Raw genomic sequence first — 7639 nt, 5'->3', positions numbered from 1 at the left:
CCCCTCCCGAACACTATTCAGGGGAGCCAGGTACCTGTCGATCTTTCTTAGCCCAATGCGAACTAATCTTCCAACTACAACCGTCAGCTTTCCCTACCGACCAAGCAAGAGTGGCGTATGTCATTACCCAGTTGTCCGGCCGAGCTAGAGAGTGGGGCACAGCTGTCTGGTCAGCCAGGGAGCCCTTCTGCAACCTCTTCTCCACATTCTCTGAAGAGATGAGGAAGGTGTTTGATCGTTCCAAGCACGGCAGAGAGGCGGCACGGGAGATGCTTCATATCCGCCAGGGAAACCGCTCTGTGTCGGATTATGCCATAGATTTCCGGACTCTGGCTTCTTCTAGTGGATGGAATACAGACGCTCAGTTCGACGTGTTTCTCAATGGTCTCTCAGAGACCATAAAGGACGAAGTGATTACCCAGGAACCCCCCACCAGCTTCGATGCTCTGGTTGACCTGGCCATCCGCTTGGACTCCCGACTGCAGCAGCGCCGCAAGTGGAGATCTCCCAGAAGCCTTGGTGGAGCACCAGGTGAAGGAGCAGCTCCTCATCCGGCCTGGCCAGCCCTGCCATTCACCTCATCCACACCTCCAGAGCCAATGCAGATTAACCGCTATCACCTCACAGCAACAGAGAAGCAGCGGAGACTCAAAGGCAATTTGTGCCTGTATTGTGGTCAGTCTGGCCACTTCTCCGTCTCTTGTCCATCAAAAGGAGGTGCTCATCAGTGAAACGAGGAGTACTGGTGAGCTCTACCCTTTTCAAGTCCTCCTCGATCCTGCTTCCTGCTACAATAGAGTGGGCTGGTCAGCAGCAACCACTCACCGTTCTCATTGATTCTGGGGCTGATGAGAATTTCATTGACACTAGACTAGCTTTTCAATTGGGACTGCAGATTCTTCCTTTAGATTCACCCCTAGTGGCCAATGCATTGAACGGTAGGAAGCTTGCTGATATAACCCATGTGTCTGCTCCTGTGTCTCTTCTAGTTTCTGGCAACCATCGTGAACAGATCCAGCTCCACATTATTGAGTCCCCTCACGCTCCCTTAGTCCTTGGTCGTCCCTGGTTGAGGAAACATAACCCTCACATTGACTGGGTCAGCAACAAGGTTCTGGGCTGGAGCCCTTCCTGTTTGTCACACTGCCTTTGCCAAGCTCATGTCCCCGTCCCTGCCGTGGTTGATTCCCCTGGTGAATTCCCTGATTTGTCTGCCGTTCCCTCTGTGTACATGGACCTCAAGGCCGTGTTTAGTAAATCCCGCGCCGTTGCCCTTCCCCCTCATCGCCCCTATGATTGTGGTATCGAACTCCTACCGGGTAAGGCACCACCCAGGGGCCGACTCTACTCCCTCTCCCGACCTGAATATGGGTCCATGGAGAAGTATATTCAGGAGTCATTGACTAACGGCATAATTCGCCCCTCTTCCTCCCCTGCGGGGGCAGGATTATTTTTCGTTGCTAAGAAGGATGGCTCCCTTCGCCCCTGTATTGATTATCGTGGTCTCAATGACATCACTATCAAGGACCGGTACCCTCTTCCCCTCATGTCGTCCGCATTCGAGCTACTCCATGGGTCAACCATATTCTCCAAACTGGACCTCCGGAGTGCTTACCACCTGGTTCGGATTCGCGAGGGGGATGAATGGAAGACCGCGTTCAATACCCCAACCGGTCATTATGAGTACCTCGTCATGCCTTTTGGCCTCACCAATGCCCCGGCTGTTTTCCAGGCACTAGTTAATGACATCCTCAGAGACATGTTAAATAAGTTTGTTTTTGTCTATATAGATGACATTTTGATTTTTTCTCGCTCCCCTACTGACCATGTTCGTCATGTCCGCCAGGTTCTCCAGCGCCTCCTGGAGAATCAACTCTATGTTAAGGCAGAGAAATGTGAGTTCCACCGCAGCTCTGTTCCCTTCCTGGGGTTTGTTATCTCTGCCGGGGCCATTGAGATGGATAAACAGAAGGTGAGAGCAGTCGTTGACTGGCCCCAACCGACAACCCGCCGTGAGATGCAACGCTTTCTGGGATTTGCTAATTTCTATCGGCGGTTTATCAGAGACTACAGCGGGTTGGCTGCCCCTCTCACTGCCCTTACCTCAACATCAGTTCAGTTTGTCTGGTCACCTGCTGCGGAGAGAGCTTTTCAAGATCTCAAGAGGCGGTTTACCTCTGCCCCCATCCTGACACAGCCTGACCCCAACCGCCAGTTCATCGTGGAGGTGGACGCGTCAGATGTGGGTGTTGGAGCCATTCTTTCCCAGCGTTCAGCCAAGGATGGGAAGGTACACCCTTGCGCCTTTTTCTCCCATCGACTCACTCCTTCGGAGCACAACTATGACGTTGGCAATCGAGAATTGCTGGCTGTTAAGTTGGCTCTAGAGGAGTGGCGCCATTGGCTAGAGGGGTCTAGTGTTCCTTTTTTGGTTTGGACTGATCATAAGAACCTTGAATACATTCGCACAGCAAAACGTCTGAATTCCCGCCAAGCCCGCTGGTGCCTTTTATTTTCCCGATTCAACTTCACCCTGTCTTTCCGTCCCGGATCAAAAAATGGCAAACCAGATGCCCTCTCCCGCACCTTCCCTGCCTCAAGTTGCCCAGAGGAACCGAGGAATATCCTTCCTGGTCACCGTATTGTTGGGGCAGTCCAGTGGGACATAGAGTCTCTGGTGCGCTCCGCCCAACCGGACAATGCTGCTCCCAGTCAGTGCCCTGTCAACCGCCTGTTTGTCCCTGTGCCCCTCCGTTCCCAGGTCTTGCAGTGGGGTCATTCTTCCCGGCTCTCCTGCCATCCTGGAGCTAGGCGCACCCAAGCCTTCATCCGCCGGAGATTTTGGTGGCCTACCATTGGAGGTGATGTTCGTGCCTTTGTCTCAGCCTGTTCTGTCTGTGCACGGAGTAAGAACTCCACGCAACCCTCTTCCGGCCTGTTGCAGCCCCTACCCATCCCCAAGAGACCGTGGTCTCACATTGCTCTGGATTTTGTTACTGGCCTCCCACCGTCTGATGGTAACACCACTATTCTCACAGTTGTTGATCGATTTTCCAAATCAGTACATCTTGTTCCATTAACCAAGATCCCCTCTGCCAAGGAGACTGCAAGCTTAGTCATGCTGCATGTGTTCAAGTACCATGGATTGCCTGTGGATGTGGTTTCCGACAGAGGCCCACAGTTCACGTCTCACTTCTGGAAGGCCTTCTGCACTCTCATTGGTGCTTCTGTCAGTTTGTCCTCAGGGTACCATCCTCAAAGCAATGGCCAGACGGAGCGGGCAAACCAACAACTTGAGACGACTTTGCGTTGCATGGCAGCTGAGAGACCGTTCTCCTGGAGCTCCCAGCTACCTTGGGTTGAGTATTCAATTAATTCTCTCCCATCTGCCTCCTCAGGCCTCTCCCCTTTTGAATGCTGTCTCGGCTACCAGCCCCCCCTATTCCCTGCTCAGGAGGTAGAGGTCAGCGTGCCTTCAGCCCAGGCCTTCGTCCGCCGTTGCCGGCAGACATGGAGAAGCACACGGACAGCTCTGCAGCGTGCCTCGGTCAAGATGAAGAGTCAGGCAGACCGCCGTCGCTCTAAGGCTCCTCCCTATCGTGTGGGACAGCGTGTCTGGCTGTCGACCCGGGACATTCCACTCAGGGTGGAGTCTCGGAAACTCGCACCCCGCTTCATTGGTCCTTACCCCATTGAGAGACTTATTGGCCCCACTGCTGTCCGTCTAAAGCTCCCCCCCAACCTCCGCCGCATCCATCCCACCTTCCATGTTTCCAGGGTTAAGCCCTTTGTCTTGAGCCAGCTCTGCCCCGCCCCCAAGCCCCCTCCTCCACCACGAATCATTGATGGCTCAGAGACCTTCACTGTTCACCAGCTCTTAGATGTTCGTCGCCGGGGCCGCGGCCTCCAGTTCCTAGTGGACTGGGAGGGCTACGGTCCAGAAGAGAGGTGCTGGGTTCCAGGTCGTGACATTCTTGACCGTTCGCTCATTAAAGACTTTCTAGAGAAACATCCAGTTCCCCCAGTTATGACGCCAGGAGGCGTCCGTAGGAGGGGGGGTACTGTAAGGGATCCTGATATTTAAGTTCCTGTTTTTTCAGCAACAAGTGTTTTTTATTATTTATTCACATTTTGTAGGTCAGTTGGTGGTGTTTTCTGTTTGTTTCGGATTGCAATGTACTTTCGACTCCACCCTGCTACTTCCTGCTTTTCTTTGGTTTGCTGATATCCCCTGAGTTTGTGAACACACCTGTTGCTAATGTGTGTTGATTGGTTTGTGGCTACTTAAGCTCAGTGTGCCCATTCAGTCTCTGTCGGATCGTGCCTGTATGATACCTGTGCCTTGCTGGAATAAACTCCGAGAAAATTCTTATAACCAAGCCTTCCGTCTGCGATTGGATCCTTTTGTACCGAAAGCCTAACACTCTCCCCGTCACAGCATCCGGTCCAGCAGCTTTCCTAGGATTCACTGCCCGTAGTGTGCGCCTCACCTCATGTGCCTGCACTGTGAAGATGTCGTTGCTGGAGGCTGGTGGATGTGATGGAGCCACCTCCAATGTCTCAGCCTCGAAGCGGGCAAAGAAGCAGTTTAGTTCCTCAGATAGCGAGGCATCACCGTTGGTTACTGTGAGGTTGCTGGACTTGTAGTTTGTGATGTGTTGGACCCCCTGCCACACCTGCCATGAGTTGTTGCTGCTGAAGTGGTCCTCAATCTTCCTCTTATATGCTGTCTTGGCCTCCCTGATGCCTCTCTTCAGGCAGGTTCTGGCAGCGCTGTAATGTACCACATCTCCAGACCTGAAGGCAGTGTCCCTCTCCTTCAGCAGGGTCTGGACGTCTTTTGTCATCCAGGGTTTTTGGTTTTGATACACCCGGATGCGCCTGTCCACAGTGACAGTGTCAACACAATGCTTGATGTAGCAGATAACGGTGGAGGTGTACTCTTCCAAGTCCTGATTTTTGAAAATGGCCCAGTTGGTATTTCCAAAACAGTCCTGGAGCTGCTGTGCGGCATCATCAGGCCAGGTTTTAACAGTCTGAGTTACTGGGGGGGCTCTTTTCCTAATTGTGGTGTATGCTGGAATCAGAAGCAGGGACATGTGATCAGATGTTCCCAGGTGAGGTAGCTGTTTAGTCTTGTAACCATGCTTGATATTTGAGTATGCTTTGTCCAGAGTCTTTCCTCCCCTGGTAGCACAGTTTATGTGCTGATGGAATTTGGGAAGCACTACTTTCAGATCAGCATGATTAAAGTCGCCTGCTATGAGATGCACTGCCTCTGGATGAGTGTTTTGCTGAAGGCTAATGGCGTTGTACAGCTGACTGAGGGCGGAGTTAGCATTTGCATTCGGTGCTATGTAAACAACCGTAACCATGACAACAGTAAACTCCCGTGGAAGATACTTGGGCCTGCCAGGGATTAAAATATTAATTGTCATCAGGAGGATTTTTATTCTCTCTCGGGTCGACTTCGGGATGAAGAGAATTTTGCAGACACTGACTTCATTTTTCTGTTTAAGTTTTCAACACTTTCTGCGATGTTCGCGATTGGTGGAAAATACTTATTTAATGGAAAGGGCTTCGTTCAATTGGCTGGCGCGCTCGCGTTTGTGTTGTTCAGTGATACAGCGGGGGTAAAATCCCCCGTTCGTCAGGCTATCTTGGTTGACTGGAGAAGGCGGGGCTGCGCACGGAGTCAAAAAAAAAAGTGGGCCGGCCCACCGGGAGACTTCCCGATCTCCAGCCTATGCTGCAGAGCGAATTTAAATCGCCGGCAGATGGTGAATTTAAATACACCATCATTTATCTAAATTTAATTTATCTGTGAACCTAATAAACCGGGACCCTTTGGAATTCACTCCCCTCCCACATCAAAGTCTCTCCAACCCTCTCTTCTTTCAAATCTGCCCTCAAAACATACCTTTTCACACTAGCCTTCCCCACCTAACTCCCACCTTATTCTTCATGATTAACCTCTGTTTTTATTTTATTCCTAGTCTGTCTTACATAGTTTTGATAGGGCAATATGTAAAGCGTCTTAGAGTACCATATTAAGCGCTATATAAATTGTATTTATCATTATTATTATTATTATTATTATATATACGTATTTGTATGTGTGTAAATATATATATGTGTGTGTGTGTGTGTGTATATATGTGTATTTATATGTGTGTGTGTGTATATATATATATATATATATATATATATATATATATATATATATATATATGTAGTGTGCTGTCTATGTGGACCTTCCTCTGTCTTGAATAAAGTTATAATAATATGTCGTAAGTAACGGTAAACTTAGTCAGAAGATCTAGAAATAGAAGGCTTAATGCTAGCTAACGGCCCTAAAGCTAAGGCCACACTGCACGCGTTACTCGGGTTAAAAAACGCCCATAACACGCCTAACTTGACGCTTGATCATTGTGTGTCACAAAAATTGTTCAACACGCCTAACACGCTTGTGGCTGCGATGGATTTAGGAGTCGTCAATTGAGGTCAATCATGGGATATTGCCCAATATCCCGAGATAGCAAACCAATCAAATTGCGCCATCTTAGGAGGTTTACGTGTAGCATATACTAACTATAGATAATATATATGTATTTATCTATGTATCTGTATAATATGCTGAACACTCTCTTACTAGTCCCTACTCTAGATGGTCTCAATGCGGCTTTGGTCCGTGTCTCCCCAACATGACGTCATGCAATGTATTCTTGGGGAAATGAGAATCAATAGTAAACCGCTAAAATACTTTTTCGTATTACATTCCGTTTTGTGATACCTAACAACATTAAATACAATAAATAACAGTTTAAATCTTTATTACCAACAAGCAAATTGCACAAATTCGTTGGAAAATAAACCCTGCAACACGGCCTACATTCCTGAACTGCATGAAGCCTCATTCACATGGTGAAAATGTCTATTGATAAGCACACAACACCAAGAAAACCACAAGAGAATTAAGGGCTTTCTTAAAAGAGTACAGATCTGAAAATTTGCACTGTTAATGTTATCCACCCAATGATATTGGGTTGAGACTTTGGACGTTTTGGTTTTCTATGAAACTGTGAGAAAAGTAAACATTTTTAGAGCAGAAGACCAGGGTGAAAAAGATGCATCTGATTTTAGAGATTAATATGATGAAAGAATTTTGAGTCCAGGTCAATCTCGTAAGGAGAAATAAGGCTGGTTCATTTTTTTTTTAAATAGCGCCACCTTTGGGTGCAGTACCACAATTTGGGTTTATTAGTAGTGGTGGGTATTCATATCCACCTAATAATAGTCTTATGTTTTTTTATACAATAACAAAATGGTCACATAAGAAAAATGGGCTAACTGCTCCAACTTTATTGGCCAATATTTCTCAAATGGAACTAAGTAAAACAAATTCTGTTCGTTGATTTTTGTGAGGCTTGGTCTAAAGATTTCATGTGGCCATTTTGGTGAATTTTTGATTATTTTTGTAGCCTGTGAATCTTTTTATCATGTTTAGCTTTAATATGAAATTGCGGGAAAAGGTTTTATAAATGCGTCTGATTCTAGAGATTAATATTCTGAAAGAATTTTTAGTCCAGGTCAATCTGGTGAGGAGAAATAAGCCTAATTCATGATTTTTTTACAATAG

Source organism: Gadus chalcogrammus, chromosome 19 (assembly GCF_026213295.1).
Source record: "Gadus chalcogrammus isolate NIFS_2021 chromosome 19, NIFS_Gcha_1.0, whole genome shotgun sequence".
NCBI classification, from domain to species: Eukaryota; Metazoa; Chordata; class Actinopteri; order Gadiformes; family Gadidae; genus Gadus; species Gadus chalcogrammus.
The sequence above is the reverse complement of the archived record's forward strand: the minus strand, read 5'-3'. Positions refer to the sequence as shown.